Source organism: Wasmannia auropunctata, unplaced genomic scaffold (genome assembly GCF_000956235.1).
Source record: "Wasmannia auropunctata unplaced genomic scaffold, wasmannia.A_1.0 LD335828.1, whole genome shotgun sequence".
NCBI lineage: Eukaryota > Metazoa > Arthropoda > Insecta > Hymenoptera > Formicidae > Wasmannia > Wasmannia auropunctata.
In genome coordinates this window covers 1,369,476-1,381,898 of record NW_012027062.1, presented here as the reverse complement: position 1 = coordinate 1,381,898, position 12,423 = coordinate 1,369,476, and the positions used below count along the sequence as shown (strand labels likewise).

At 42.5% G+C, this 12,423-nt stretch overlaps 1 pseudogene; it reads left to right on the top strand.

The window, feature by feature from the left end:
* LOC105456023 overlaps positions 1–12,423 on the top strand; it is a 60,479-nt pseudogene that overhangs the window by 6,569 nt on the left and 41,487 nt on the right.

The window sequence follows — 12,423 nt, the reverse complement described above, 5'->3', positions numbered from 1 at the left end:
ACAGAAATTACATTTTCACAAAAAAGATTATCCCATCGTAAGGAATATACTTATTACATTAAAGATGAATTAAAATTATGTAATATCTGCAGCAAAACGTGTTCTTTTATCCATATTCCTAAACGAATATTATCATTAAGTTTCAAAGAATACTTACCAGAAATTTGTATTTTATTGATTCTTAGAAATAATGATTTATGATAAAAACAAGTATTCGTACAATTCTCCGCTGATTTTAATCCGGTAAAAAAAAAATAGGCAAAAGGAACGATATAAGTGTAACACTATACTTAAAGAAGCATAAACGTATTTTTTTCTATTCGCGTTAATACTGAAATATTGGAGCCGAGGTAATATATTAGCGATATTTCTGAACTCGAATCTTATCCCCCTTATTCGAGTCGTGGCACGCGTTATATGTATACCACCGAAACCTTCGTCACACGAACGTGCCTGGTTTCTCGACCAACAACACGCCCACGCCTACTCTACGATCCTTCATCTTTGTAAGCGAGGGTTAAGTTTAAGGGTAAAGCAAACAACCCTTGAAAGAAGTCGCCTAGAGTTTGATCGATGCGCGATCCTTATAATACTTAGCCATTTGCTTTCTGAAAAAATACAACTACGTTCGTCCAGCAGTATAAACAAAAGTAAAAGAAAAGTTAATAATAAGATCATAAAAAAAACGTTTAAGCAATAAGTAACATTTTCGAAAAAATACACGAGTGGTATATTTTAAAAATAATTTTGAAAAATGTTGAGCTTTACGTAGGCCAGATGTGACTTCCTAAATTTCTGTACGATTTTAGAAAGTAGTACAGAGCGCTTTCCAAACTTATAACGCGTATAGTTTGAAAATAAAATTGATATTGAACGATGAAAATTAATTCCATGTTGGAGTTGCCATGGCCGAAGTTTTTACGTCGTTCGCTCTTCCGTATTCTTCTTCTTGATCGTTGCTACAGACAGATTAGCAAGGGTAAAAGATGATAATTCATAGTAAGAATCAGAATTCATAGTAACAATAAAAAAAAAGCTTGGCGTCCCGATCGATTGCATCGATTTTGCTATTCTCGTTCGTTCCGTTCGTTTACATATCCAATTTGGGAGAGTCGGAACTCCTTGTGGATCCTTTTTTCCAACATCACTTTCGTTCGCTCTGGCGGATGAAATATTCGGATGTTTTATCAGTTATTTCCGCGCTCTCTGGCATTTCGGCGTTTTGCCTCCGCTGACCCAGTCCGACGTTTTTACTTCGCGAGCACCGAAACTATTCTTATGCTCCCCCTCGCTATTTTCCGTCGTGCCCTGATATAGTGTATTCGCCGCAGTACAGCCACCCCGGGGATAAGCAAATCCCGTCGCCCCCTTACGACCATATACAATGATACGCGCCGCTGCCACGAAAGTGAATTAACTTTATATTAGGCTGTGGCGGAAGATCGTCGTTACTTTAACCCCAACACGAGCGGTTAGAACCGTGCCAAACTTTTTTTTCCACGAAAGAAGGAAGGAGAGTACGGAAATTTCTCGGTGGTATAAGATATCTCAGGAGATATCGTGCAATGGGAGGAAACGAGGGAGGGGAGAGGGGGGGAGGTCGGATCCTTTATCTCGACTCGCCGCAAAGACGACCGGTGAGTGGAGACTGAAAGGCCGGGATGTAGGAGGAGAAAAAGGAGTGCGCCCGGCACGAAATTTCACTTAGGCTCTTGTCGGAGGGGTGAATTGCGAGGATGAGTCGCTGTGAGTATTCCGGGGTCGACATCACGCCGCCGTACGTACCGCGCGCCGCCGTGTTTTCCTCGTGTATATCTCAATGCCACGAGCGGCACCGAGCCGCAGCGAGGAAGGCGAAAAACAAGCCGGCAAGAAAGCGCGCTTTAATGGACGAAACGAGTTTCCAGCCACATGGAGCGCTATTGCTTCCGCCTTATTTTCCGCTCCTTTCGTCAACACCCCTCTACGTCGCTCGCTCGTCGGTTTACGCTGGAACAACACTGATCACGTCGACCTATCCACTTCGAGCCACATCTAACCATCGGGCTTCTCTGAAGTTTATACGCTTCTACACCGCCAATGCAATCGGGGGAGGGTGGAGGAGGGAGAGGGGGGGGGGAGAAAGAGAAGCCGGAGGAAAAACACAAGAAACAAGAGACTAACTTCATTTGGTTGCGAAATGGGTATTCCGCGAACGGTGATCGAACCGCGCCGAGAGTGCAACGGGAAGCCACCGGATAATGGTATTCCGCGGAAATCGAGAGAGAAACCGCACGGCTGCCGATCGAAAACACATCGGACGGGAGATCCATATGCACCCACGTGAATATTGATAACGCTGATATAGACTGCAATATATTATTCGGCGAAGGGCGTGCGCGATAATATTTTACACGTGGCGACTTCATATTTTATGCAAAAGGCTGTAAAACACAAGCGGCCGCGAATAGTTTTTGATGATTCTCCTGCGGGCTGTGTTTTATGGGAGGCCACTCGCGTTAGGATTTTCCGCGCACCTCAGACATTCTTTTAAAGCGAGGAGCCGCCGCCACTTCTTACGGAACATTAAACGAGAATCCGCCCGCAACGGGGTTGTGGTGATCTCGGGCGCAACGAAATGCGTTTCTACGTTGTACAGTGAATTTTTGCGTAAAGGACTTTTGTAGAAATTTTTAGTCTGTTTCTGTTCACGGTAAACGCTGCAGGGTCGTACTTTCCACTTTTGGCTTTGTATGCGGGGGCGGTCGGACTTCTCTTTCGTTAATATTCTCAACTCTTATTAAAATGTCAAGCGAAATTTTCGGCATAACTCTCGCTACTGTGTCTGCCATTAATAAATACAGACCGCGTTAAGCAAGCGCGTTTCGCATGCGAGATATATATTTATGTTCCGAAACGTATTGATTGACATGTAGTTAGTAACACACGGACAACGAGTACACTTGAATGATATTCATGTAGCATGACTGTCAGTTATCAACGCATTACGAAAGAGGATCAGCTTAATGATCAAGTGACTTGCCTGCGCGATGAATCATCTACTGGAGTAGGGGAGAAATTCCAACTAAAATTAAAATTGAAAGATTGCGATTTTTTTAGCGACATTTAAATATTTCTATGATATTACAGCAATGATCAAATATTGTTTACATTTCATAGAGATATATATTTTATAGAGATTTACTTTGTATATATATATATATATATATATATCAGTTATTTATCTAGTCTTCAAATAGATATATATTTGAAAACGTGTGACAACTGGAACATTTAATATTTAACTGCAATATTAATGTTTATATATTAATTAATGTAAACTGTGCTTTTATTGGCTGCGTCATGAATATGACTAACGAATAGTTACTGCTAATATTTCATAAAATTCTGTCTTGAGATATTAATTCCCCTCTGTGAATCTAACTGTAATTAAATAATATTTATTCTCTTTTTTTATCATATTCATAATTATTTTGGAAGGAAAAGGATATAAATTTGACCCAAATATTAAAGAGATGAATTTTAAGAAAGTCATTTCTTGTTATGAGAGAAAAAACATTTCTCTCGTAACATAACAAATACTTAATCTAATATCAAGGACTTACCAACGTGGCACGAAATTTTACAAATATGTAAAAATGTATGTTACAATTTCTTTCGTTGTAATTAAGGATTAACTAGTTGTAACTCGTCAAGCGTAGTTTCGCAAGTGCAGTACAAAGTATAGCAACACGCTGGGCGAAATGAACGAACAGAAAGGGGAATAAAAAAAATGGCGAACTAGATAAAGGGAATTTTTCTTCGTGCTCCGGAAGGAGTACACCACTAACAGAGTTCGAAAGAGTTAAACTTTATCGCTACCGGAGAGGAAGTGAGGGAATGAAAGACGGAGGGGAGAGAGGGTGCCCCGAGGACGAGGATTCCTCCTGACTCTCGGAGCCAACTCTCTTTGTTCCAATTATCGCAGCTCTACCCCAGCCAAGCGAGCTTACCACCGACGCGATTTGACCTTTTCCGCTTCCGGTTAACCGCACGCTATAGCCGGTTATTCTTCTCTCCAGCGACACAATTTCCACTGGTACTCAGGTGCCCTTGCTTCCATCCGCGGTTTCATAAAATGTTAGCGTACATTTGCAGTGTGTGAAAGCTACAATTCCCGACAAATTGCCTTTTACATCATGCCGCTGCATTCTTTTGTCCGTTAAACGCGTAGTGATCATAATAAAAAGCTCTTAATTAATTCAGAATTGTAAGCACGAACGAGATATATGCAAACGTGAAAGATACGATCAAGCTTTTTAAGTGTATGAAAAATACAAGTAATATCACACTTCTGTCGTCCTTTTTCTTCTTTTATACATGTGTATATTGTATTTATATTTTATATTATAAAATTTATTCATGAAGTGAGCATTTAGGATATTTAAAAATTTCTTTTATACATTATAATTACATTAATTTTTTATATTATGATAAAACTTTTCTTTGTAAAATGGACATTGTAATTATTCGAAATTTGAACCACTACGCAAACTGGTTTATGCAATAAACGCATGATTTTAATGATTTTTTTCGATAAGGTTTTAATAAATAAATGACGAATGGCATTTATTAAAACCTATCTGCGATTTAGTGTTGACGAATTATGATCGCAATAATGCGCTTCTCGCGACAGGTTAAAGCGCTACGCTCGTAGTCTGAGGCCTGAGCGATCTCGATACGAACAATTGTTTGAAAGATACGAAAGGGCGAGCGAGCCCTTCGTCGTCTCTATTCGGATCGGTTTACTCGTGCACGTCGGGTGCTCAAAAAAAACATCCTGGGGTGATTTCGAGCAAACGTTCCGCAGGCCAGAGAAGGGATCGGTGGTTTAAACTGCCGCCAGAGAATAGACAGCCGGTGGATTCGTTGGGGCGACGATGGGCGGAAGCGAGGACGATGAACGAAAGGCTGACGCTCGACGTAGTCGCGTTGAGCCAGATGGATCGACGATCGTTTGTCGTTCTTAACGCCGCGGGAGGGCTCAATGGCGGCGTTGATATTCACCGACTGATGCCGGAAAAATTACCCGATTAGTTAGCATCCGTCCCACCTCTCGCCTTTGTTCCGCCACCTCGTCTTCTCGAAAGTGCAGCGACCCACCATCGCGCTCTGGCCGCTTTTCCTCTTCGTTCATCCCTCGTTCGACCGCTTTTCGACCCCTCGCGCGAGCTCGAGGCGCTCGGAACAAACTCAGAGCCGCGTAATTCGCCCTCATTAATTAGGATTTTCACGGCGAGAGAAATTAGTCGAAAGCGGCTAAAACCACGGTGGCGGGGTAGTGATTTGTTTCGCAACCTTCGCCATCGTCGTTTGCGATCGGCAGTAAGTTGAACTTGGGCAAGTTAAATTTCTTTATTGCTCGAAAATGTAATAAACATTTTTTTTACGCAAGAGAGAAGAAAAATCCTCCCCCCTCCCCCTCTTATCATGTATGTTATTTTTGTTTTAGGAGAGAGCTAACTTTCGCGGCGTTTTACCTCGGTGTTTTCACTTCCGAGAACTGGTAAAGAGATACTTGCGATTTACAATCTAAACGTTCTCGCGACGACGTGTAATTGTGCCGCGAAGTCACCCGGCATAACCAGACGTTCGAGACTGCGGTTGGATATCCGCAGTGCATTGTTATCGAGACAATGACAGAGAATGACGGCCGACAACGTACGAGCAGCAGCGAACACCCGCAAGCGCGTCTCGGAGCAGCTCCCGTTCTTGATAATGTAACAGACAGCTCTCGGAAGGCGGTTGGATATGGAGGGCGGTAAGTGTGGCTTAGCGGCTCTTAATAATTCGGGCGCACCGGAGTGCCTTGTAGTAGGCTCTTCTAACATACGTACACTTACGCATACAAACACACACACATATCTACTCATTTATGGCGGTCGCGCGAGTTTCGTGTCGGTGGCGGACGCACGAGGTCGGATGGCAGTCGCTCGAAAAAGCACGTAAATTCACGCGATGGCTGCCGCGCCACTACAAGACTTTTATCGCGCAGAAACATTTACCACGCGGTGCTTGGCATTTGCATGCAAACGCGATCCTGTCCCATCTTTCCGCCGTCCGCGTTTTCCCCGCGACGCGGGGGTCATCGCCGTGCTCGGTGCCTGTCTCTCTTCCTTGATGTTGCTCTTAAGCTCCGAGCTACTCGGGCTATCCTCGTCTTCTTGCCTTTATCTAGCGGTCTTCACTCGCGTGCGCAATCTCACTTTTTCTTCTCTTCGACACTGATATAGCATGCGGTTGAGAAAGAAAAAAACGGTGCGCTGCAGCGTGTCGATTAAGATCTATATCATTGAATTCTTTGATTTTTAGCATGAGAAATTACGCAGACATATAATTCTTTAAGCAATTAAAGAACTGATAAGATTATTCCTGCTCATTGACATATTCAAAGTTATACGATCAGCAATACGTATTTAGCAATTTTACAAATAAAATAACAAATATGAAACTAATGTCGAATGATTTTGAAATTGTAGATTTACATATAAAGAGATCTCTTAAAAAATAATAAATCATAGTTACAGATTGTTGCAGCATTATTTGTATTTTTCTAAATAATGGAATAATGATTAGAGAAAGAATAAGTTTTGACATTTTATAAAAATATTTCTCTCACCTTTAATATTTTTATAATAACTCTTTTTATTTTTTAAAACTTGACTTATGTATTAGTCAAACATAGAGAAAGAAAATATATTCCAAAACAATTTCATAACTGATTCAACAATTAGAAAAATTAATTTCAAGTTAATGTAATTTTAAGTCTTGGAAAATGCAAATTTTTCTCTCAATGCGTAAAAATTCAGTATTGAAGGAATTAGTATAAAGCGACGAGAGTATATGCACGCATCAGCTCTCGCCCTGAACTCTTTTTAATGAAATATTGATCCGGGATGATTGCGCGCTCTGTTCTCGTGCCGTAAGTACCCGCGGAATGCCCATGCGTCACCCCCGCCGGCGATGAGGGAGAGCGCTAAGAATAATGGAAGCACGCGCCATTACCATTGCGGAAACGAGGATTCCTCGATTCGCTGAATCTCTAAGAATGAAGTTATAGATGCTTTTATTTATTCGTAACTCGCGCGAGTTGCGAATAAATAAAAGCATCCACAATTTCTCTTCTGTCAACTCGGATGAACGAATAGCATTACGAGTGAAGAAAACAAAAGATTTTAACAAACAAAAAATATATGTTTGTTAAAATTGACGGAGAAGAGAGTTTGACAATTTCTAGATTAAATGTTAAAGCACAGAAAACAGAATTTTGAAGCATTCGTAAAATTACGACGAGTCCACATAGACTGCAAGCTCGTATGTTTTGCAATATTTTGTTGTAGCTGAGTTTACTTAGTCAAATAGACTTATATCTATGTATAAAGAATCTATAATCACGTTATTTAATATTACGTTTGTTGTCTGTTATTTATTCTGATTTGTCCATGCATGCTGTTACGATATCTATTACAACTAATATCTTCGAATCCCAGATATTTTTCTTTATTTTTATTTTCCTTCACATATTGGCGTGTCTTCGGTCTGTTTGAGTATGCATAGCACCGCGGTCATTTGTAACACTGAGCCCTTCTGGCGCAGCATCTAAGCGGACTCTCACGGCGGCGAATCTACTCCGCATCTCCCTTTCCCTCCCGTTCGTACTATAACCATCGCTGCCAGCCCCTTTTCTTTCGCGATAGGGCTGACGTCACACGGGAAAGCGACGTATCACCCGCCGGCAGTCATCCGCCGACTCGCAAAACCCTTCTGACACGACGTGACTCGCGACGTTAACCGGAGACACCGGACGGCAACGAGGAAGAAACTGAGGAAGGAAGCAGGGAGGAGAAAGAAAACCAAACGGACCACGGGGGATGGGATGGAAGGGGGGGAGGGGGAACTCGAGTTTGGACCCGTCCGGGGTCCCCTTCGTCCCCTTGATCCGCGACGGAGGAAGAAGCCGACCTCCGTTCGTTCATCCACCGCGTTTCGCTCCTCCGTCCTGCACATCCGGCAATCTCGTTGCATCAGGGGAGAACGTGTCCCGCGAAGATAATGAAGCTGGTGAGGGCGGAACTATACGTGACTTACTCGGCGGATAACTAGATAAATAGTTATCTCGCGTATAGCGCCGTAGAATTTATGGCTCTGGTACTCGATTTCGCCCAGCAGCGCATTCGCCGATAAATGGTTTTTGTTATCGTCTAAAGTCCTTTATTTGCACTATAAATAATATATAATAAATGGTAAATAAAGATCTTCTTTATTTTCCAAGAGCTACTTCTCTAATAATAGAGTCGCTTTGTTCTCGAGAATCCTTGATACCACTTTATAAAAACAGACCAAATGTTTCCCAAATTATCCTCTTAAGATCTAAAAGTTTTTCAAGTTTTAAAATAATGTTATCTGAATATTTGTATTGCACTAAAAACATTCGTATCCTTGGTCGAGTAATATCGTCTTTGTTTCGGTAAGGTAGAGTCCTCTAGAGTGTACTTCGAAAGCAAATCATCGTACGGAAAGCTACTGGCGATCGAAGGTCGCAGTGAATCTTGGCGAACCATTACGATAATCCTGTTGGACCCTTGGTGCCAGGGATTTGACTCCAGGCAAGGTAGTGATGGGAAGAGATAAACAGGTTTATGGAAACTAACGTACGAGCATCTATACATATATTAATACGAAGCGCGGAATGTATTTTCTGTAGTCCTAAAGTTCCTAAAGTTCTTCTAGTTCCTAAAGTTTAATTTTAAAAGCAGAATGTTGTGCATTATGCGTGAGTGTAATAAAACTAATAAATATATAAAATAACATTTGATTAAATATTACAAATATTTTTTTTAATGTGTGTATCACATTAATTATATATTATACATACATCTTTGCACATTGTATAAAAAAATAATCAGATATAACAATAATAATGGTTCTATAGAGAAACAATTCTTACAAAAGTATCACATCAGAAAATAGCAATGCACAATCAACCACTCGGTTTACGAGTGGATCAAAATGTGTTTGTTTTTCTACTTCCTGCTGATCTGTGATATGGGAGAGAAGTGTGCCCCGACGGGAAAAGGCTCTCACAAAGCCGAATCGATACCATGCGAAGGATTGTTCTGTAATAGCCGGCCCTCGTGATAGCCCTTTTCCCGGCAATGCGTCACATCGGCTGGAATGACTACACGTGTTTCAAGGAAAGACACGATTGGCCCTATCGAGAAGCCTAAAAATAGAAGAGGCATCGAACGTCGTTCGAGTTTGTGCAAGAATTTTCGGGATAAAATTATCGGGATTGTATATCGATTTGTCTCGCAACTTTCATCCGGGCGTACAAGGAACTTATTTTCTACAATCGATTGTGTTTCGCAATGTACGATTCTTAATTCCGCCGTCGAAAAGAGAAACGGCTTTATTTCGGTGAAAAAGTATTCATCCATATTCTGCGCGCCGTCGTAAAAGCTCCGTATACACTCTCTTACCGGAAATATTTTTCTTGGTGGCGCGCCAAGAGATGTCTCTTTCACTCCTCGTAAACTTTGAGAAATATAAGTGCGCGGTGTTACATTGCAGCGCGTCCTGCCTGTCGACGATTGGACGATGTATCCTCGCGACTGTTAAATTAGTTCGCTTATCGATTCTCTAATTCGGCAATCGATTGTCGACGACGAAGACGATCGTCCTGCAAAAAGAGACGAGAATGAAAGTCGCCAAGTCCTTGGCGCGACTCGCGCCAGCCACGCGGACGATACTCCCGAATACAAAATTACGGCGGTCGCTCGAAACCGTCGAAGGAGCGCGTTTTCAGTGCGACATCGATTCTCCGTTATACTCTCCGGAGGAGCGCGTTCTCCGTAGCATTCAATTGATCCTGGTAGCACACATTTGTCGTTAGGAGAACGCGCCGAGGGTCTCCACTTTCGAGAGGCTGTCACTTCCCGCGGTCGATATCTCGCTCCCTCCTACCGCTCTCCGACCGCTTCTCCTCTCCCACCGCTACCTTTGAGATTCCCGCTCGCTCTTATGAGCTCCTGAAAAATGTTCCGCCGTTTCGTGTAAATCCATTTCATCCGTCCATTCATCTAACCCGTCCCCGTGCCCCTCGCGCACGTATAAGCTCATAGAGCCGACGGGAATCGATGAACTGTGCGCGTGTTCATTCCTCCGCCTCCCCGAGTACTCAATTAATCCCGTCCCAGTACACGTACACCGACCGTGTCACAAACACGCGACTCTCTACTTTCGAGAGGCCGTTGTCGTCTCTCCGACTCCCGTATACCCACCCGTCTTTAAGAACGCTGACTCACGTATTATTACGAAAACTGCTCGTTAACTTCTTGCCAATAGGGTCGACGTGATTCAAATTAAGAACGCGTTATCCGCGCTTTACAACGAGAAGCGTGCGCGTTCGCTCGGGTACACGTACTTAGACACTTGATCGATACTTGCTAAACTATCGACTCACTCTCGCAGTTTCAGCAACGATAAAGATACGGCTAAAGAAAAGCACGGATAATGGAAAGATATCCTTTATGAATTTTCATGATCGCATGCTACGGAAGATGACGTTGGCACAGACGATTAATAATTGAAAATTATTATATTATTGTTATATTATGAATTTTTGCATTATGTCAATATATGTATATGATAAAAGTTTAACATTAAGATTCACTCTCCCCCTTTTAATTTTAAAATATGTTTTCCGATTGCGAGCAAAGTAGGAATATAAGTCATTCTATCTTGCGGAGAATGGAACATAAAATCCGAGTAATTGCGCGTGCATGAAGCACGTACCGAGGAAATTACGCTCGATCTCTATTCATATCGACCTCCGTAAAATCCATTACACTTCCGGTCCCTTCTTACTTTCATGTGCGGCATGCACCGATAATCAAGCGCGTTTCGCTCGTGGAAAGAGAACGCTAGCCGTACCTCCGGCGGAGTTTGTCGAGACAACGTTGAAAGTGTGCCAAGTGCTGTAAGCGAATCATCCGACCGCGTATCCCCGCGAGCTTTTAAAAGTGTACTTCGCCGCACTTCGAGCCCACACAGAGGGCCGGCTTCCGCTGTTCTGTGTAAGCTCATAAAGCCCGCCGAAGATCGATGAAGGGCGAATCCCACATCCGAAGGGCCTCGACATGAGTGAAGTCTGCCGCGAGCGGGAAAATCTAACTCGCGTTGAAATCTGCTCGGGGATTTACATCCGAGGCATGAAACGTTTTTCAGCCCCGAACGTCACCGGAACGTCGGGGAAACGCGAACTGACGGATGGCGGAGGCTCTTTATCTCGACGGAGGATGCGGTCTTTATCAGGTCGGGAAAGTACGTTAGCCGCTGGTATCCTGGTGAGATTAGAATGTCGGAATCGGTAAGTTGGGCTAGACGGCCGTTTGGTCGGCGCAGATAAAGCGGAACGCGGCCGCACAAAGGCGCGCGCCGAGTCGACTCGGCGAGAGAGCCCGGATTGCCAAGTTCGCGAAATTCGTTTGACTTTAAACCGATAATAGCGCAACGGCCGGACATACTCTCATTGCTCGGGCCGGATTGCCGATCGAGTGTCGTTGCTGAATTAAATTGACGCTTTCTATCCGATCCAGCACGGAAGATAATGAAATTTGTTTTTGATAAATTCTATACTAAACGTATACTAAACCCGCATTTTAAAAACTTAATATCATGAGTGAGTCAACTCGTATTATAACGTGACGAAGTCACATCTATATGAATCATATCAGAATCTTATGCGACAATGTGTTTATTAAAATAAACATTATAGTAAAAAGAAAGAATTTAACTCATGATTTATACTTTATTCTTTTATTCATATGTGCAATTTTATTGACTGCAAGAAAAAGACAACAATATTTTTAATTTTTATCCAAAATGCAATTTTATTGATAACGTCAATATTAATTAAATGTAACATATTTGTTACTTATTATAAATTATATATATTTACTTTGAGACGTTTTCTACGTTTCTTTACAAAAGCATTTCTTTTTGGGTGCATTTCACTCTTTATAAAGCGATATTTATATGACTTCTAATTTCGCGCTTTCGAGAGCTCTTAGATTTTGCGACCGTCCCCGCTGCGGAATCTCGTGAATTAAACACAAAGTTGATAAACCCGAAAGAATGTTTGGATTTTCTGGGTAGACGCTGTTACGGGAGTGGAGACGGCGGAGGGAGGTCACGGAGGGGGCGGGAGGAAGAGCAGCAAAGCATTCCGATCCTTGAGTGCGCCTCCCTCGAGGATGCCGCTCTTCACTTATATGTGGTTGCTGGATCCCACAATGTACATATATACGAATATACACACACGATCTCGCAAATTCTTCCTCGCAGACGCGCGAGTGCGCAAATGCACGTTTACTCGCCGTATAT